The sequence below is a fragment of the Cebidichthys violaceus genome, unplaced genomic scaffold, assembly GCF_023349555.1.
Source record: "Cebidichthys violaceus isolate CVI_PGR_0920_01 unplaced genomic scaffold, fCebVio1.0.p SCAF_37, whole genome shotgun sequence".
NCBI lineage: Eukaryota > Metazoa > Chordata > Actinopteri > Perciformes > Stichaeidae > Cebidichthys > Cebidichthys violaceus.
Genome location: NW_027176561.1, coordinates 806858 through 828972, shown reverse-complemented (window position 1 = coordinate 828972; position 22115 = coordinate 806858). Strand labels below are relative to the sequence as shown.

The 22115-nt window shown below is 43.6% G+C and overlaps 1 protein-coding gene across 5 annotated transcripts in view; it reads left to right on the top strand.

The window, feature by feature from the left end:
* The first annotated feature begins 615 nt into the window (after positions 1-615).
* The window catches only part of celf5a (cugbp, Elav-like family member 5a), a 137830-nt gene continuing 116330 nt past the window's right edge, over positions 616-22115 (top strand). For all 5 annotated transcript variants that reach the window (XM_068725878.1, XM_068725877.1, XM_068725875.1 and 2 more), the window contains exon 1: positions 616-672. The gene's annotated coding sequence lies outside the window, so the exon portion shown is untranslated. The remainder of the gene's footprint in view (positions 673-22115) is intronic.

Here is a 22115-nt window from a genome sequence, read left to right as displayed (position 1 = left end):
TCACAACTGCAAGTCGTGGAAAAATAAGTCGGGGAGAAACAACTGTAAAAACATTTGTAACAAATAACTTAATCACTTATTATATTGTAGTTCATTCCCATAAATGCTGCACAGAATAATTGCAGTGACCAGCTCGTCTGTCGACAGCACAGTGCTTAAGCTAACGCTAACGGAGGTAGCTTACAATATTTAAATAAAACTACTAAAGCCAAGAACTTTAACAAAGTCAAATGAAAACATTCTGAATTTTTGGTTTTCTGGGATTGTTGGTGACAAAAGTTAGTCTCTAGCCTTGTTGTAAGTTATAGTTCTTAGAAAGAAAATCAAAATCTGCACATCAGACTTTAAAAAAAATCGGAAATCTGGAAAATTGCAATCGGTACATCTTTAATATTGAAACAGCGCAAACATATTTCAAATGCTTTGTAATTGTATCACTGTCCTAATATTCCTAGTTGATATTTCTTTGAAAGTGCTGCGTCTTTTTTATAATGTTTTTAAAATATTTTCGACATTTGTTTTTGTCAATTGATTTAGTTTTTGTTTTGTGTAATTCTAATAACGTTTCTGTGTCATGGCTCTGTTGCAGGTTGCGCATTCCTCACCTACTGTGCCCGAGAGTCGGCCATCAAAGCCCAGAACGCCCTCCATGAACAGAAAACACTGCCAGGGGTAAGTGTCTGTCTCTCTATCTGTCCCTCTCTCTCCTCCTCTTCTCACTCTCACTCCGTTTCTCTCTATGGTGGTCAGCCATGCCATCTGCACCCGGCCGCACACCAGCCGGCGTGCTCCTCGTATAGTCCCAGAGATGAAAAACATGTTGGAAAGCATTCAATCAATAGCTCAGCCTTTTGAAGGCCCGGTTTCAACTTTTCCATGTGTCCGTTCTCCAGGCGATGTTGCCAGCATTGATTAGAGCATCTCAGACTCACACTTATGAAGCAGTAGCATAGAATGAATGGAAAAGTGCTATCAACAGAAAACAGTCACAGCTTAGATTAACGGTATAGAAATAATGTGCTTAAAGTATCGACATTGGCATAAAGTAGATCCACCGCACAGCACTAGTTACACACGTTATTCCTTCTTCCATGACGGTGGTGAAGAACACCAGGAGCAAATGTTGAGTTTACATCACTTTCAGCCAACATCACGGAAAACAAATGCGGGAAAAACGGCATCACAGACCTGTTACACTGAAAATTCTCTGGTCTGGCTCGAATACAATCCCCGAAAAACTGAATCCGTCAGCGTGTTAGCGTGCTGTTTACTACAGAGTCGTTTTGTAACCCAAACCGACATCAATATCTTCACCTACCTGAGTCTGCTCTGGTGTGTGTGTGTGTGTGTGTGTGTGTGTGTGTGTGTGTGTGTGTGTGTGTGTGTTTGTGGAGAGGCCCCTCACTCGGCGAAACACGAGCAGAAGATCGTAATGAATGCGTCATAAATGTAGGGGAAACACTGAATTTGTGTCATTGTTTTTGGTGTAAATGCGTTTCTGAGTGAGTATGTACACCTGTGCACAGCTGCATCTGTGAGATCCTCACAAGTGTGGAAAGAATGTAGCGGTGGCTCCCCACAGAGGCAGCGTGGCTTAACGTGGTCAGATCAAACCTCCACCGGGGAGGAACATAGGTAAAGAGCCCCTCCCCTCTCCTTACCCCCAACACCCCCTCGGATAGGAGACGCAGAGCCTGAGAAGCCCAGCCAAAAGGCACATGTTTCTGTTAAACATGCAAATGCAACTACCACAAACTTTGAACATTTTTCTGGTGGCTTTCATGAAAAACAAGTTGTTTCGTTTATCCTGCAAATTAGCCGAGTGCGAGACTGGAGGGCGTTATTTTCCTTCTTTTTCCTCTGCATTTGAATAATAACACGGAAGACAGAGAAAGGGGGGGAAGAAAAAAAAAAAGTTATTTCACATAATGCCAGAGGATGTGTTCATGAGAGTTTATAACTGTGTTCAGCAATATGTTAAAGAAGGAGGAATCTCTTGATTATTTCACAGTTTTTGTCCATAGTCTGGCTTTCTAGTACGCTTCTCTTGTCACGTCTCACAGTCATTAATAACATCCCCGCCTGCCAGATTGGCAGGGAGACCGTAAGGGTTGACCTACCTCTGGGATTAAATGGTTGATGTGGCCGAATGTATAAATGAGGGGCATGAGGGCGCAGACATAAACGCTAACAAGTCTCATGCTCTCGCCTGCACGCTCCCCTTTTCTTCGGGTGCGTTTCGTAAATCCAATCTAACGCTCTACACTTAAATGACAGCGCTGTTGTTCGAAGAAATGGAGCGTTTTATTTCTATATGAATTAACGAATGGGTACGATAAAATGGATGAAAGAAAAACTTTCCTATCTATGTATGAAACAAAATAGCACCTTGTTGCCAGTGTGAGGATGACAATGATTATGATGAGACATCAGACTGTAACAACATGCGTATGAAAATAAGATTTAAAACGTTGGCTATAGCTAACGTTAGGAGTAACCCAGTTAGGCACCGCTAGTGTGTTCTTAGAGAGGAGCAGATCTCCAAATCATCTGTGCTCTATTCAGGTAATTGTTCAACCTTTCAGAGTACTGTAAACTATACACAGTATCACTTAAAGGTTCTCCATTTGAAATTCAGAGCGGAGGGATTGCCTCCACACAGCTCTCAACATGAAGACGGCTGAGCTGCTAACATCGCAAACGGTGCAAACAATGGCAACAGCGCCAACTTGGGTTGTGATTAACATCAATTTTAACATGAATGTGAATGGTTTTATCCATTAACCGTTATCAAATAACATCAAAGACTGCAGTTAATCATAAACACAGTGGTTGTATAAATATGAAAGGTGATGACGCGGCAAAAAAAGTCCCACCCACAATGCACGATAAATGAGCTTTACAGGGTGCCGTAAAGCTCACGGTTGAATCTGCGAGCCACCCTCACCCCGGGCCTCTCCAAGCCGATCTGGAGCCGGCCCGTCGCTCTGTCGCGGATGAGGTCCCACGAGGGGATCCTCCCACAACGAGCAGCCGTCCCTGACCCGCCGAGATTGAAGTGCAAAAATATTTCCAGTTCATTATGAAGGAAGGGCCTGGACTGTCGAGGTAATTAATGTGAAACACTGAAGGCTATAACATGACTACGAAGACCTGCAAATTATTATATTCAATCGGAGCGAACGAGACGAGTGGCGAGAAGACAGCGATGTGAGCGAGAGGAGGCGGGGCTGTGTGGGCACTGCAGCAGTGTGTGCGGGTGTGTGTGTATCAGGTGGCTGTCGGGGAGAATAGAGAGAGTGCAGCTGGTTCAGTTGTATCGATAGTGCGGAAAATGATGGACTAATGTATCGATGAACGACTGTTCCAAATCTCGAGTCGAGTCTAAAGTCCTTTTGAGGACGAGTCGCAGAATCGAGTACCCATCTCTGACATGCACACACAAAGTTCAGTAACTTTGCCTAAAATAAAGCCCTTGTACCTTTCAGTCCCGCTTCAGCCCCCCTGCTGACATCCCCAGCGATGTCCACCGCACATCCTCCCCCGGCTCCCCTCTGTCCCTTTGCTCCGGCGCCGCTGCTCTTCCTGAGACAGTAGCGTGTCATAGAAATGTAACAGGCAGACGTTGATGGGTGTCAGGCCTCACAGACGAGGCTGCTCTGCTGTTCCTTTTCCTTCAGCTTCTCACACGCACGCACGCACGCACGCACGCACGCACGCACGCACGCACGCACGCACGCACGCACGCACGCACACACACACACAAAACACCAAGGAAACAGAGTGCGTGCTATAGTACAGCATCCACACATAACACAAGCAGCTACAACACTAGCTAATCCCAATTACCGTAGCTTGTCAGGGTCCCTAAACATCCCTACATCTCTGCTCACCTATTAATGAACCCACAGCTGGGGAGAGATTTATTCAACAATTTAATTTAAAGAAAGAACATATCATCCGACACATTTTACAACAAATGCCATGCCGCATTGGGCTTTGTGTGTTTCTGTATGTGTGTACAAATATGTGTTTGTGCATTTGACTGCCTCCCATCGTCTCTCCTGTCCCTCTCTCTTGAGCCTCCATGCTCCTAAATCTTTTGTGATATGACCCCTGTTGCTTCACTGCTTGATGGTAAGTAGATATGCCAGTTGTTTGTTTGCAAAATCCTGCTTGATATGCAGTTTGCCAGGGGCTACGCTGTAATTAATGTAAACTACGAATCCTCCAGAGATGAGTTATGAGTTATTAACGTCTGCGTTTTTGTCGTTAACCCCTGCATTGCTGCTCAGCTTGGAACAGTGTGGTTACCTGGTTATCTTCTACTTTAAATGTTTTGAATTAATTAACTCACCACCAAAATCCTGCTGGACTAACTAACTCATGCAGGGTCGCCAACATGCACACACTTCATGAGCTGGAACTCTTCAGCAGCTGGAAGGCTTGTTCACTGTGTGTGTGTGTGTGTGTGTGTGTGTGTGTGTGTGTGTGTGTTCGGGTACGTATGTGGATCCTTTTCTTTGATTCGCTTGTGTGTGTGTGTGTGTGTGTGTGTGTGTGTGTGTGTGTATTCAAATCCTCTGCAGGAAAGGTTTGCTCCTCCAAAACAATAAAAACTACTAAATAGAGAGGCAATTACAGAATGCCAACAAATTGGATTTATATTGTTGAAAAACTGCCGGCTATATATTTCATAACTTTTTTTTTATGATAGTTTAAGCCTTAAGGATTCTAACTTAAAGGATTGCATTTTAAGTTTCAAGTGTTACTTGAAGTATTAAAGGATTGTTATACAGTGCCATATGTTTGTGTACCCTCAGATATATGCGCTAGTTAGCACACACACAAATACACACACACAGAGACCCAGTGTCCTCTCTTATTATTGGTAAGAAGTGCTTGTTTTCTCCGATGTTATTATCCATGTCCCCCTGTTACACATTAGCTGCTGAAAGGAACAGTATGGCCTAATGGAAGTGTACTGGGCTGGAATATAGATTCCTGCGGTGAGGTGTGATGGGAACCTCGGGGACACGAGTGCCTGACATAAGTTTGGCCACCGAATAGGAGAAGCTCTGACAGTTTACCAGGTGTGTGTGTGTGTGTGTGTGTGTCGCTTGGCCCTATTATCTGTGTATGTTTGTGTTTGTGTGGTAAGCCGGCTTTGCATCGCAGCCAGCCCTATGTAGATACAGATAGCAGAGTATAAAGGTGGGAAGAAAAACATGTGCACATGGCATCTTGCCGTGATCACACACCGCCCACGACGGTGAGGCTCGAATGTATTATTTGTTTGCCGTTTCGTGCTTGTTTGCTGCTGATGGCGATGCACTACTTTTTATATTACATAACCATACAAGTGCTTTTGTCTATGTGAATACATGCTTGCATAAGTAAAATCTAAGCATCGGCCGATAACCTTGGATGCTGATTATTCCTTATAGCATAATTTGTTCTTAAAAGATATCCAACAGAAACACTGCAAGTTGAGGAGCAGCAGCTGTTTTGAGGGCTGCAATTTACAATTATTATCAATTAATCTGTCAACTATTTTCTGGATTAATTGATTAGTTGTTTGTTCCTAAAGCCCAGTATTACATCGTCAATTGTCCAGTTTCAACTCAAAGATACTCAGTTTACTGTCGTAAAGGAGTAAAGAAACAAGACATCTAAGAAGCTAGAATCAGAGAATTTGACTTTTCTTTCTTAAAAAAAATGACTCAAACCTATAAATCTATTATCAAAATAGCTGGAGATTGATTTTCAATCGATTAATCATCGATTGATCTTGGCAGCTCTAGCCGTTTCATCAGCAGTTGGTGTGTGGGCTCGTGAGTCTCTCAGCTCTCTACACAAGCTTGCAGGAGATTTACTCCACCCTGCTCAGCATCATGACAAAATCCTGCATCCTTCACACACTATCCCCCAACCTATCTGCCTCCCTCAATTCCCCCCCCCCCCCTCCTCTCTCTGCTCAAACTCTCTGTCCTCTCACTGCCACTCCTCAAATCCAGCAGATCCAAGAAATAATCTCAGTCGCTGCAGCAAGTCTATTTACTGTAGCGCAGAACAACATGCCGCCCTCCCCTTTTTGTCATGCTAGCATTGTGTACAACAGTGATTGTCTTGGAGAGGCGAGGGGTGGAAATGTGTTGTGCTGCATGCATTGACTCTGAGTTTTAGTACAGCTCGACCTGGGGTGAGTGTAAGAGGCTGGCTGTGATTCAGGAGGCAGGTTTATGGAAATAGCACCCGCATTAAAAACCCCAATGAGAGCGGAGGAGAAGATTATGCTCCGGCACACACATGTGGGCTCCTGCAATGTCAACACTCTAAGTAGATCCCCTCCCTCTCAATTGCCTCCGTCTCCCTCTGTCTCCGTTTCTGTCTCTCTCTCTCTCTCTAGGTCTCGCCACCGTGCCCTGTGCCGCACACATACCTGTTAGTCTGCCGTGTGAATGCACATGGATTCCCGTATGCTTGTACACATGTGCGTGCATGAATTTGCGTGCGTCTGTATGTGTCACCGTGGGTATGTGTGCCAGTGCCCAGCTCAGCGAGCAGCACCGCAGGGCCGCGTTGCGGACGGTGGCCGACCTCGTGCTGCGGAGACGAGGCTGCCGCGCGACGGAGCCTGTTCCTCGACATTGGGGCTTTGCACGCACACAAAACACATGTACAGCCGTACTTTTGCGTGCATGCTATCCACCCGTTTATCAACTACAGCCAAGCTGACTTGTGTGCCGGCCTAGCTGCCGCAAAGGCTAAATAATTCAATGCTACACTCTGTGAAGGTTGGCGGAGTATGAGTAGAGTGTATTGTATGATTCTGTGTGTACTGTATGTGCCTGTGTTGAGTGGGCAGGCGTGGGGGTGGGGGTGGAGAGGACTGGTCAGCATGAAGCCAATCGGTGCTGGCAGGATTGGAGGCCTTGTAGTCGGGGAGAGGGGACTCGTTAGAATTAAGCCTTTGGGCAACGGGAGCGTGCGTGTGCGTGTGTGTGTGTGTGCGTGTGCGCGTGTGCGTGTGTGTGTGTGTGTGTGTGTGTGTGTGTGTGTGTGTGAGTGTTTTCAAGAAAAAGATCGTAGTGGAGTAGAAGTTGAAACAGGCATGGTCAAGGTCTTTTCTTCTATAAAATCCTTTTTTTTCTGCTCTATGAATTAAACAGGGATAATATGTGATATGAATTTTAACATTTGATTTGAAAGTAAAATAGCATTGCATCTTTACTGCCCAGCCTATACGATGTTTTTCCTTTTTTTTATGTCAGCCAAGGGCATGTCTGTCTGTGAACTTAAAGATCTCTGTGCCTCTGTAATTAACAAACGCATAAGCAAGGACCCAGACGTCTGTTAAAACATTTGAACACCATCCGTTTCCTCATAAAGAAACGTACCACCAGCTGATCTCAGCACTCCGCTAAGCTGGATGTCTGCCGCTGATCTCAGAGGCTACAGGAGTCTGCCTCTGTTGTCTATTTTTCATAACCTTTTGTTGATGCATTGGGATGAAAATAAAGAGGGCTTCGTAGATACCCGCACTCTAATGGTTTTATGTCTGTGACCTGGCCTGTCTCTGAAAGTATTACCCAAGTCAAATCACACCCATGAATAGAAGGAGCAGGTGGTGTCATAAAAAGTCTGGAGGTTTTTCACTGTGATGCATACTTTTATATAGGTAGCGCTGGGGTACACCGGCACGCAACAAATATTACTACAGTGCCAGTAGCCGTGTGTAAGCGCAACAAAACTAGTTTCCTCTGAGTGTGTGTTTGTGTATTTGAGTGTACATCTGCTGTAATGGCATATTGGTTTAATGTACGCACAGTAAAGAGCCGCTGTACCAGAGTGCTCCTAAGGGATCTGAATCCCCACACCCTTGGAACATGCACTAATGCACACACACACACACACACACACACACACACACACACACACACACACACACACACACACACACACACACACACACACACAGATATAACACACACACCCCTGAAGCAGAGGGGCTAGAAATAGACTAAAACACACAGGGTAACTGTTGGAGCCATCACAATGTTGCTTGTTTTCCACCTTCTGTCTCTCTGTCTTGCATTTGCTCCTCTGGTACCCCTTTAACACACACAGACACACACACACACACACACACACACACACACACACACACACACACACACACACACGTGTGTCTCCTTTGTTCGGCTCGTTTTTCTGTGTGGTAGATTAGCCACATATTTAGAGAAGCCTTCTTCTCCCCAGGGGATTGGCTTCCAAGGGTATTTGGAAAAAAGAGCAGGATGTGCACTCTGCACCTGCCTTTGGAGAATAAACAACACCCACTGAAAATGTGTTTCATCATGAAATTCCATTTCCATTTTCAGACAGTATATATTGTACTGTTCTCATATGCAATGGGTCTCCCTTTAGTTGCTATAATGAGTGCTGTTGTAAAACTGTGACAATCAAATATTTGTTGCATTTACAGAGTTATTTGTGTACAAATAATGCAGACCAGTAAATGAGATGTATCAGTAGACTGACTGAACAAAATGAATACATTTTTTGGATATTAATTTACTCAAGCCAAACATTACAGTGTACCGTATTACAATCATTGTCATATGTGAAGCAACTCAACCCCCAAGTGTTCTTTCTATCTTTGTTTGAGTTACAGATGACCGTGTTTTGACCCCCTCTGTGACATTAGTGTTTATGACGTTCCAATGCTGCTTCGCCTCCCGAAGCTCAAGCCACATCTCGCTAACCGCCTCTTGGGGGCAGACATTTGGTGAAATACCAAAATACTTTGCTGCACACCCTACCCATTAGGCCACTTCACAGTGAGAAGTGTGCTATTTTTTTCTGATGCACAGGTTAGCAGAAAAGCTGAATTATTAATGTTTTTGATATTTTTAGTCTGTTTAACCTATTTCTGGTTGTGGCTGGAGACCGATCGCCCGCCTGTCTGTGTGATTCAATCATGTGATACGGCTGTGATCTGGGTTATAGAGCTTGGTTTTGTGTATAGTGTGGGTTAGGGGTGGGGGGTAGGTTTGTTTTTTTTACTTTGAATGTCACTGCCTGTATACTAGACTAGCATGTGCTGGTCTGATTCATTCTGATGCTGTGCAGTTCAGAGGATCTAATGGCAGTTTGGCACTGTGAAACATCACCTGTACCAGTGGGGCCGAACCAGATGAGTCTGGTTTTATTTCAGGCCGGCGGGCATGGCGGTGCAGACCTGTGCAAGAGGCAAGGCCCAGATACTGACTGACAATCCATCTGTGGGTCCCTGTACAGGCTTGTTCAGGTGTGTCACCGCCCGCAGACACAAAGAGAAAAGTGTATGAGCGAGCAGAGGGATGCGCACACGGATGATAAACTACGGCCCTGAATAGAGGGGGTGTGTGTGTGTGTGTGTGTGTGTGTGTGTGTGTGTGTCCTTGTTGAAAGAGAGAGGAGAAAAGATTAGCTTACAAAAACTGGATATCCAAATAGACACGGTGCAGTTTAGGAAGCACAGGCAATAGCTGAGAACATGTCACTTCACTCAATAATGAAGGACACACTTAAAGCTCATCACCCAATGTGGCTAATCGGAGCTGACATCTCACTCGCTGGACCTTGTGCCTTTGGGAGGCAGAGGGGGTGAGTAAGGAATGTGTGAGAGATTAGAGGGAGATGAAGTGAGAGAATAGTCGAAATGCTGAGAGGAGAGGAGGAAGGAGGAGACACAGGGTCATGCCAGCTTAAAGTCATACCTTATGTGTGTACTGTCCATGGACATGTGCTGTATATCTGTGGTTGATTTTTGAAACGGCACACTTGTGTGGTGGAACCAGAGGGAGCTCATTTGTAAGGCAGATCTAGCCGTGCTTTGGTGTAGGGTCCGTAGAGAGGGCAAGAGGGCTGCACAGCACGACAGCCAGCATTTGTCAGCAAAAATCAGGACTAATGAAATACAGTACACATGGCGGGGGGGGGGGGGTCGAGGAGAGGAGAGGAGAGGAATGTGACTGACAGGAGGCATGAGTGGAAACAGCCCGTGGCAGCCCTCCTTCATAGCTACCAATGCATCAGGCAGCCCCAGCCCCCTTCCCATCCCAGATAAGGGTAGCAGCATGAGGCACAGGGTAGAGGGGAGGAGGTGTGTGTGTGTGTGTGTGTGTGTGTGTGTGTGTGTGTGTGTGTGTGTGTGTGTGTGTGTGTGTGTGTGTGTGTGTGTGTGTGTGTGTGTGTGTGTGTGTGTGGGTCCCTGGGGGTAATGACATGGAATACAAGTGCATAGGGAGTGCTAGTGATGGGCCTGCTCATGTGGAAGTGGGTATTTGCATTGCAGAGGAGGGCTGTCAGTAGAGCTCGCTGAGGGAGCCAGTGTCAGGCTGATAGCTAGCGGTGAAGGCTTCTGTTGTCTGCCCCGCAGAATACCAGGACATCTCATATAGCTGAGCCAGCACCAGCGAGATCAAACGCCTCGGCACATTCAACATTTCTTTGTGTTAGGATTCTGCAAGTGTTTTCCTAGCATTTTTTTTCTTCTTCTTCTTCTTTTTTTCTTCTTGAAAACTCAGACTTTACCTGACACTTCATTTAAGTGCTTATGTTTTGTCCATCATGGCTGCCTTAAAGCGTTTCATTTAGAAAATAACAATAAGTTGGATGGCTGCTGAATAGCGAGGAATATAAATTATATAGTTATGTGCCAACAGCCATAGTCTGTGGCCTCTAAACTATTTCAGTCCCAGCTGCAATAAGAGGCGGCTTTTAATAATTCAGAGTAAAACAGTATACTGGATGTCTTCCAGGCAGCAAGCTCACATTTAGGTGAAACACTAAATTCCCCTCTACCCATCACTCCAACCACAACTCCAAAACCATAGCAGCGCCGTATCCGATACCCGTGAAGAGCTTGTAGGAACGCACATATCACTGAGTCGTGCTGTTGTTTTCAGAGTTTCGTCGGCCCCATGCAGAGCTTTGCATTCATGTCTTTATGTGTGTTTGTGTTTGTGAGCGAGTGTCTGCAGAGCCCCAGAGAGAGAGACACTGCGTGGTCTTTCACTCTTGTCAGCCCTTGTGGCTCTCGGCACACCTGGGCGAACACACACAAGCAAATGTGTGGCACGTTTTGGAAGGCTGCGTGTCACGCCGCTCTGCAGGGTTAGCCCGGTGTGCGTCCTTTTTAATGTGCTCTCTGCAACTTCTCAGAAAGGAGTCGGCTGTGTGAAGTCAGCTCGGAGGTAGAAAAGGGAAAATGGAAAAGGAGGGAGAAAAAGACGAAGATATGTAGATTAGAGAGCGAGAGTGAGAGCGGAGAAGGAGCAGGGAAGGGTCAGGATATAAGAGGAAAGATATTTGATTCACTGAGTTGTGGAGATTAAGAAATGACATGGAGGGAGTGAGATGGAGTGAAATGGAGAATGGGGATGTGTGAGTGGGACGTATTGATGGAGGGCCTCACTGCCTGATGTGGACTGGCAGTTTTAACCTATACAGAATGAATCAGGAGTAATGGCAGCACAGCTGTGGTCCTTCTTTTGTTGAATCCCATGATGTCCAAGGGTGTCCCAGTGGCAATCATGAGGCTGACAGTGTGGCGCTCACCACCTGAATATTCACTGCCTGACAGTTTTTAGAATTAAATACAGAATTCAGGGACAGGTTGAAAGCAAAAGAATGAAGCAGGCAGGAGAATAAAAAGGAACCAAAGCAGTTAAGTAGCTTTGATCCCTGGATAATCCATGTTTTTTTTTTCATATGGAACCAGCGTCCATTGTTTGCTCTCTTTTGTCAATACATTAATATATGACATTGACTTTCACAATTCTCTCGATAAAACCTAAAGCAGTACAACTTTTTCCTGCGTCACATTTTTTTTATGACATTTACAAAATAACTGTGGTAACTTGGGGAGCTGGCTTGTACTAGTGTATGCCATTTAATTACTGATATTCAGTATTGTACTGCTTGTGTGTACAATGTGAGTAATGGCAGTAGCAGCAACAGTATACTATATAAGATACATTGTTATGTATTATATTGTAGTTTATGCTTTCTTTCTGCAGATGTGTGTGTGTGTGTGTGTGTGTATTTTTGATGCCTGTTGTCAGTGAATCTAGTTTATACATTATTTCCGAAATACATTTTTAAATATAAAAAAAAATTATAATATAAAATCCTTTCATTTTTTGTGAAGAGATGACAAATGCACATACAGTACCAATTTAAGGGAATTATATTTCTAATTCCCCAATGCCTTATATTATTATATTATTATAAATTCAGAGCATATCTATTGCCTCACATAGCTCTCAACATGGCAACAGCAGAGCAAGCGGTTCCCTGCTAACGGCGCTAACGGCGCTAACGGTGCCAACAGTGTTTAGCTGAAGGGAGGGTGGCCACTACTTGTGTCGGCTGTGACTGCCGTGTATATTGTGTTTTATTGACCGATTGCTCTTCTATTAGCAAAAAGCCAATTTTAGATCAGTGGATTTGTTAAGCAAAGTTTTTCCCAACCAGCTGCACTGGCTGCTGACGAGGAGTCGTCTGTGATAAAATGTTGATTAACTGGGATTCTGACAAAACTGTGTTCGCAGGCAGAGAAAAGTGAAAGTTTAAAATTGCACAGATGGGTTGTGCCATAGTCCACAGCAGATTGATATCCACCCACTGATCACATGAGAAAACGTTACCTTCTGTCACAAGAAAAATACCGAAATGTTGGAAAATGGATTTTAAATATGAGGAAACCGTTACTTCATTTTCTGATTTATTATAAGGGAATGCCAGGCTGGCTTGAATTACCTTCTGGTAAATTGACATTTGAACACTAAAGCTCTCGCTTGTTTGATTGTGTGCAGGCTGTGCAGCTGTTGCAGGTGATGAAGCTCAGTCTGAATATCAACAACAATACTACATCATGTTTCACCAGGAGTTTTGTAGAGGTGAATGATCTCTAACTTGCCTGATTTTATTTCAAACGCTGTTGTTTTCTTAAAGTCAGTGAGTAAACTTTTCTCTCTTAAATCTGTATCTATATTTTCACGATCATACAAGATGGCACGTGAATACGAGAGTCCGTGAGAGACGCACGTTGATGCGCACGTATCGGTGAGTGTTACCGTGAACGTGGGATAAAGCGGCCTCCCTTCATGATCACGCGACGTCAGTAACGGGGCTCAGGTAAATGATTGCCATGGCAGCGCGGCGGCTTAAATGACTGTACACGTACGGAAACGCACACACATAAATTTACTCTGAAGCAAAGATGTGCGCCGACAGGCATCCATTAGGCACCGGGGCAGAGGACGAGACGGCACATTTATTTACAGAGTTTATTTTACCTGTTTTTCTTGATTCATTATTTATGAATCCATCAATCTGTATGACACCGCAGCAGCATATAAAGTTCGGCCGGCTGCTTTTCTGCCTATTTTCCCCGTCTGCCAGCTTCTATGCGTCTGTCTGCCTATCCGGACTGACGAGACCTCTTCTTTGTCTATCAAAATACGTCTGCTATGCAAACGCTCTCACCCCCCCCCCCCCCCCCCCCGCCTCCCCCTTTTTCCCAAACTTATTTCTTTTCTGCTTCTCATTGTACATCTTTGTCATCGGACCGGTTCCTTGAATTCTTTTGATCTTTTATTCCGTCTCTAAACCATTTAAAGTTATTATGATGACTTGCAAATTTATCTCGGATTAATTTGATAGGTTCAGCTTGTACCCACTCGCCTCATGGGTGTGCTTCCACTGCTGTGTTATTTATATATTCCTAACAGACTACTCTGCAGTGCCCCTCTTTTAAGATTGGAAAAAGGGCAAAGCGTGTTGTCCAACCCACTTCTTCATCTCCTCCTCCATCTCTAACTACTTCTTTCTCCCCAATTTCCTTCCCTCATCTCACCGGTTGACAGACTGAAAGGTATTTCTGGAGCTTTTAGCACTAGTGGCTCTGGAGAGCCAAAGCAAAGGTTTGATGAGCCGTCTCCGTACTGGTTGTATCACATATGACGCGATACATATTTCTGTGGCCGCAGAGGGCCTCAAGTGTTGCTGTTTGTAATGTCTTATTGTGCCAACACAAGAAGAGAAGAAGAAAGCTGTAGTAGTAGAACATTTGATGTGTTTGTTAGGCTTTGAGAAAACGCTGTTTTGGTGAGAAAAAAAAAAATGCCATTAATATACACAACCATGATTATGAGCATTAAAGCTCTGTAGGGAACCGTTAACTAACTTTACACAGGATGAATAGGAAGTCATCAGCAGGGCAGTGGAAGTCTGCCATGTCCTCTGACACATCTAAAAGCACTTAAGCTGTGTCTGCTGAATGACCAGGATCTGATAATGTCAGATTGATTATAGTGAGCGTTCATAGTGAGAGCCCTGTGGGTATAGGCTGGCCAGCTCTAGTTGTGCTGCCGGAGTATATTGAGTATATTCCAGGTTGTGGCAAAGAAGAGAAAATAAAAGCCTTTTCTTTCTCTTTCTCTTTTAGCCTCTCTTTCTTTCACTCTTTCTCTCCCTCGCACTTTCCTTCTCTGTCATCACTGCTATCTTTTGCAGCCCCCCCCCCCCCCCCCCTATTGAAGATGCTTGATAGTGGTCTGGCTATAGTGTACAGAAATAGGACATGCGGTAATAAAAGGCAGAAGAGATGGTAGGTTATCTAAAGATCGGTATAGGGCGCAGCCAAAGGAAAATAAGAAATTACAAAAATATAAAAAAAAGAAATGTCGGTCCACCTCAGCCCTTCACTATCAAAACACAGGATCACTGAGCTGTAAATCCAGGATTACAGTATTTTTTTTTTTTTGCTGCAAACCAAATAGGCAGAAAGAGCTATTCCCTCTTGCAATAAAGGAGAGCAATGACATATTGCCTGGGTTTCGTGTGAATGGAGCTAGCTAAGTGTGTGTTTGATAGCTTGATGTGGGTCTGTTGGTCAGACGCAGTAATGTCAAATACGGCTCTGCAGGTGGAGCGAATGCTGACTGGATTGAAATGAGTGAATAAGATAGCGCTTCCAAAGCTAGAGCCCAAAAACCATGTGAAAAGGGTCTTCTGCAGAACAACACACCGAGGAACATTTTTTTTTTTTTTTCCCAGAGTGGCAGCACACAGAGCTTGTAAGACAAATCCTTTCTAATAGGAAGCCTCTAGGGCCGCAGAGCAGCGTGGTCGATACAGAGAGACACAGAGGGCTTTGAAGATGGCCTCTCTCTCTCTCTGCCTCCACCCAAATGAAAAAGCACCAGAGGGGCCCACAGGGACCGAGCCGGGCTAAGTTTCTATAAACACTATCTACATAACACCTAAGATGTCCCTGTGTTTGATGTGACAGCGTCCAGATTAACTCACATTAGGGAGAACAACAAAGCCCCGGGTGCTGCATCCTTCTCTTATTGCCTGGAAGACAGAAAGACATGGGAATTGAAAAACATCTGAATAGTTTATAGTAATTTATAGTTGTCATGCTTTTCACATTTTGTCAAAACATGTTTGCATTCACAGAAGCAAAGTGAGCATATAATTGTACATTTTCATTTAATATTTTTGTGTAGAAATGATTACTTCTTGAATAAGACGTCTTATAGTGGGATGCATACTTGGTTCCAAATGCACACAGTGAACGATGTACACAATAATCATCACCATGGCATGCATTGTTCCTAAGATCTTAAAAAAAAAAAAGACCACAAACATTTAAATAGCCCTTCTTCTGGTGATTTCAAATTGTGCATTTGTCGACATAATTCTCCAGTCACCGTTTGGAGCTATCGCACTGTTGTGAAACAAATTATGTGCTACCTGTGTGTTTGACATTCTAAGTGTCAGTGTTTGGTTTGACTAATGGATTTCTTCTGACAGAGAGGTGGATGGGATTTCTTAGTGTCACCATGTGAATTGCAAACGCAGTGGACAAAATGGATGTCCTCGTGCGTTTTAAGTGGGTGTTATTCTGTTGCCAGCAGCCTCAGTGTGATGGCTGGACAGAGGTTAATGGAAGGTTTCGTGTACGTGTGCATGTTGTGGTGTCTTGTCTGACATATTGGGGACGAACACCATTCAGATTATCTTCTACAACGCTCCGAATCAGAATAACCATTTAAATTAAAGTTCTGTAACATCGACGTTACTTGAATGAAACCAAACGATTGTTTGGTTTGGAATTCATTATACAAGAATTCCCGTGTTTTGTGTGTTTAGACTAAACTAGAATTACTTGCTGCGATCCATAACTACTAGTAATAACAAGATATTATCAATATTATCATATATTGACATTCAGTGGAATGGTATCGTATTGATATGACGATCATGACCGGTTGTCCAAATGAATGATTTCGGTCAAATTGCAATTTAAAAACAAAGACAATTCTCGACGTTTTTGTTTTACATTTGTAAAGATTTTTGTCTCATGTATTGCAGAACAGTGGGACACATTATTACGATATATATATCAATACGTGAAAAAACAGAAACATGTAATCATGCATCACTGGATGTGGGACTGAGGAGTTGTAGCATTAATCACACACAAAAAAATCTGTACTGTCACTTCAGAGTATAACGTTACTGCTAACTTCATACTCATCGTCACACACACACACACACACACACACACACACACACACACACACACTAGCGAAAACCCTGACAGAGTAAACCAGGCAGACGAAAACCTCCCAGCATCAATTAGACTTACTGGGAAAGTGGTGCAACACTGTGCTGTGAACTGGAGACTCATTTGACTGTTTTGCGCATTACGCTGCAGCCGGCGATATGTGATGGATTCAACCTTTTGTTTAACCTGTTTGTGCATCGGTTATTGTTGCAGCGGGGCGGTTTGTTAGGCGCTTCAACCACAGCACCTCTGCGAGCAAGGCACTAATCCAGAGGGTCGGCTGTCGGTCAGAACATATAAAAATAGCATCCCTGCATTGAAGTGACTTGATTCCTTCTGTTCAGTATTGACTAGTCAGCTGATTAAACTATTAATTGATTAAAAATAGTTTCTAATATGTCAGAAAATAGTAAATAAATAGCCATTATATTTTGCCAGAGTTGAGCAAAACTTGTGAGTCTTCTTGTGTTTCTGATTGTGGAGAGTTAAACCGACGGCCCTTCTGATTGAGAACCATTAGGTCAGAGTGAATCAAATTACCACCGCTGCCTCAGATGAAATGTCTTTGTTTGACTGTTGATCACAGCGGTCGGGTTATTTAGGATTGCCATGGGTTACAGGATGAAGGCGGTTTTACTCTCCCGTTGAGAAACTGTGGAAATGGCTTCTCCCCTTGAGCCAAAATGGGCTCTAATGCCTTTTCCTCTTCCCTTTGATGTTGACTATAAATATGAATGGAATGGGGGTTGTGGTTATTATTGTATAGAAATCTTTTTTTGGAGATGTTTGTGAATGTTTACGGAGAGGAACACTGACAGCGAGGGAACGCCGAGTATCAAGAGATTTAAGGACATAGAGTCAACGTACTTATATCTCTTTGTTCTACGCTTTTAACATACCAGAAAATTAATGAAGTCATTCACGGCGTGGATCTCATTGTTCCTCCTAAAATATCGTGGGGTAAATGTGCCCCGCCAAACTAGGCTGTGCGTTGTGGGAAAGCGAGTGTTTCCGAATGAGGAAGGAATTACTGTCTGTCTTAATATGGCAGAACAGTGTTGAAGTAAAGCATTGCATCTTGAGCTTTCAGCAGCCCACACGCTCCCACGTCAAGCCCATATATTTAGCAAGGGGAAAGGCTTTTTTTCTTCTCCGTGCGCTGTGGTGCGAGAGGTGCACGGGGGTTCTGAAATGTTTGTCTTTGTTCTCCTGGCAGAGTTTTCTGTGTGTGGGCGTTCACAGTTTCTAGGAGCACCTCGGGAATGCATTTCAACAGATGGAGGTTTTAACTAGAGTGTTGGCTTCCAAAATCAGGGCTATATGCTTTTTCCCAGCCTGCTATTTTAATTTGTTTGTTTGCTTGTACGTTTGTTTGCTTATGTGTTGTTTTTTTTTTTTCCAGCAGGATAATCACAGGGTGTGCAGGCAAAAGTGGAGTTGCAATTACGCCGTCATGTTTAAGCGACTAATCAAATATATGGGACGTCTGACACAGTGCGCTGTGGTCGGCGCTGCTGTTTTCATGTCCCAACTGTTTAGGGATAGTGTTTTAAATAGCTTAAACCATGAGACAAACAGTGAATCCTGAGTATCGCTATGTAACGCTTCATTGCCGGATTCACTGAAAGAGCAAAGTAGGGATCTTTGCTGCCTGTGGTGCTGTCCATGGTGCTGAAATGGCCAGTAGCACAGGCACCATTTCCTCTAGATTTAAACTCGTCTGTTTCTCCTTAGTATGAATTATGAATGTGTCCAATCCTCTATCATATGAATTTGAAGTCTATTTGTCCGGCCTTTTAGTATTCGTAACGGAGGGAGAGACAATGAGTAGTAGCAGTGGGCCGGTCCACAATTCAACACATGTGACCTGAATGGAATGCGTGTGATTCATTGTGAAATATGCGCATTAAAGAAAATATATATATATATTTTTTTTTTGCGAGGCAAACCAATTCCTACCACCTCCGGGCAGAACTGCAGCATGTTATGACACCCATCGAGTAGACTGCTTTCCGTCTTTAGTCTAAAACACATTTCTTATTTGATTTGGCAGCCTCAGAAAAGAGTAATTGCTTTTCTGACCTGTAATTTTAGCTCAGCCTTTGTATAAACCAAAATGCATACCTTTTTGATTTATGTCTTTTGTCATGCTGCCGAACTCCCTTTGAATTACCTGGAACCCACGTGGGACTGGCTGTTACAATATTTTTCAGCTGTCCCTGAGCTGTTGACAGGTTAAACATTTTTTGGTCCATTTTCTGTTAATGAGTGTTATGATGAAGATGCATTATACCGCCCGTCTGAGTACCGTAAATCCCAGGGGATATGCGATTGTATACGTCTATCCTTATTCTGTCTTTATGTAGGGAATATATTAAGGGCCGGTCTGAAAGCACATTCTTCTTCTGTGCATTATCCTTCTTCTCTCTCTCTCTCTCTCTCTCTCTCTCTCGCGCGCTCTCTCTCTCTCTCTCTCTCTCTCTCTCTCTCTCTCTCTCTCTCTCTCGCTCTCTCTCTCTCTCGCGCTCTCTCTCTCTCTCGCGCTCTCTCTCTCTCTCTCTCTCTCTGTCCTCCTCTCTTTCCCACCTCTTTTCTACACATTTCCATCTCTGTGTCTCAAAGCCATTTTTCTCCTCACTCAGCGGTGGTGGCACTCCTTTTGGGACCGTGGGTGCTGGAGCGCCGCGGGCTTCCCTGGAGCCAGAACGTAGCCTACAAACACTCTGTCCAAGGCCAGACAGAGCTCCTTTATATTAGTCCTGCTTAAATAAAGTACAGGGATCCAATATCTGGATCCTGTTTCAACGGGCGGTGGACAAAGAATGTGTTCTCCGATATAGGCCAGGGTAGCCGTCTGTAGTACACCAAATATACATGTTTTTTATACCAGTGGATGTAAAGCGGAATTCCTCTTCCTGACATGCACCTCATAATGTATTGTCTAATTTAATCTCTGTATTAAATGTGTAGCCCAGACCGTTTAGAAACCAAACAAATAGGTCACTGTTATGCTCTATAAATAGTTGTGTGTGTGGGTGTGGGTGTACATGCAGGCTCATGTGTTGCTGTGTGTGTGTGTGTGTGTGTGTGTGTGTGTGTGTGTGTGTGTGTGTGTGTGTGTGTGTGTGTGTGTGTGTGTGTGTGTGTGTGTGTGTGTGTCAGGGATGTTCTGTCTAATTTTAGGCTCTCGGGAGAAGAGAGCAGTGAGGAGATCAGGAGAGTGAAGGAGGAGTGAGCCCCAGCTCTACAAGCTAATGGTTTAGTGTTTTTAATAACTTGCTTGGGAGGTATCTCCCGCTGTAATATATCTTCTCAGTAGGAGATAGCCCTTCCATACATTACCAGGCTGTGAGAGAATTATAAACAGCTGAATACAGCCTTGGCTTTCCAATAAACCGATATTATTAAAACGTCTATGTCTAATAAATAAAAAGGGATTTAATCTGCCCCACCCTCCTGTTTAGACCGTATTCCAAGCTGGAATGAAGGCACACAATCGGCCGGGTAAAGTAGTTCCTGACAAGAATGAATAAGGACAGGAAAGGTAATTTATTAATGCATTTTCCTAACCCATTCTCCATCAGACTTGCTTGCTCACTGTGCGTATTTTTTTTTTTTTTAAACAGAGGCTCATTAAAATCTAGATCTGCATAAATAGAGAAGACAGAAAAAAATAAAGCAGATAAAAATGCATTCCCTGGATTATGGATGTGAAATAACCGTTTTGGTGTCTGATTAAGCTTATGCTTTATAATGAGCCGAACGGGTTCCATGCCATAATTTGAATTCATCTTCTTACTTTTACTCCTCAGTCCATCACATAATCACTTTGGGCCCACTCGTTCACGTGGAAAGCCCCTTATTCTAGTACATTTTGTTTTAATGCAGGAAGACAGCTCTGTCCTTTATAGTTATGCCCTGTTCCTGACAAATAGACCCCGAGCTCTACTCAGCCACTCGCTACATGCACAAGCTTTGTGGTCGAAAAATGTCACTACCTTTAGTATCTTTAAATGCTTTGTACTCTAAATACCACTAAAAATTGACTCTTGAGTGGATATGGATTCTGACTGAGAGGGCAATGCATAACGCTGACATCGGTGATATACTGTATGATGATTCAATGCACTGTAACACAAAATCTCGGAATCCAATTGATTTTATTACTTATCGTATTAATATTCTGCATTGTCAGCATCACACGCGGCTTTACTTGAGCGTTTTGATACTTGCTAAGCATTACTCTAAGCTTTATCATCTTATATAGTGTCAGTGCTCATTCAGGGCTCCATGCTGCACAGTCACATTTCAACAGTGGATGGCGGCTCATGTAAAGCATAGCTGCGGGACGGTGTGCTGCCTCGCTCGCTTTGCTCCTGCTGCAGGAAGCCATCTCTCTTATGACCCGGCAGAGACAAACAGCACACATAGTGGTCATTTTTTTTACTCCCCTTTGATATACCTGCGCAGTTTCCTTGAGAAGAAAGAGCAGATTGTTTGTTTTTGCCGAGGCCTCTTTCATTTCACGCGGGAGAAAGAGCCCATTAATATTGTCTTGCCACACATCTTATACGCCGATAATGCCGGCATTGCTTGAAGATGAAACGGTATAGTGCATTACTGTCACCCTGGCAGATGACGCATGACGCCCTCACCGGTTGCCTGCTTTGAATAGCCTTGATGCTCCAGGAGCAGCAGAGGCATGCGGAAACGAGAGAGAGAAAAATAGAGGAGAAGAGATGTGGGAAGAGGGAAGGCTGTGCGGTGAGAGACGAGGAATAAGTTGTGATCACAGCACAATGTAGGAAGGAAAAAAGGAACTGACATAGCGAAGACAAAACAAAGAAAGCCACAAAGAAGTTGCAGGAGAATCACAATATTTCTTATATCCCGTAAAGATGGTACAGGTATGTGCCTGTCCACAGCCTCTCCTAGTAAAAAATAAAATCCATGCAGAAAGATTTACGCTGCAGTCAGGTCCAGTCACAATCTGGGACACAGATATCAAAAGTAAATGCAACATTTGTCCCATTAAAACAAAGAGATTCAAAAGGAGTATGAATGCTTTCCGAGAATGATTAAAATTTAAATATAAAAAAAATGATCATCCAAGTATTTGCAGCTATTACGCAATAAATAACATCAGTTTTCATGCCCATCAGACCTAAGGGAGAGGTTTGACTCTACAGGGAAGATTATCCCAATGCTACAACTATTCTTTGTTATCCTCTTGCTATTTTGAAAAGTTATCATATTATAATGTTTTTGTAGCACACGGATCTGGCTGAGTGGCAGAATTTACAAAATTTGCAATGCAAAATTGATTGAAGAATATTGACTGGGAACAGTTCAAATCAATTCAAATTATGTTGCTCATGTTTTTGTGTCTTGGTAGTACTGACTATATATCTGGAAACAGTTCCCTGGTTTCCCTTCAGGGTTTCTGTTTGTCTGTTGATTATATGCCTATTTTCATCATATATTT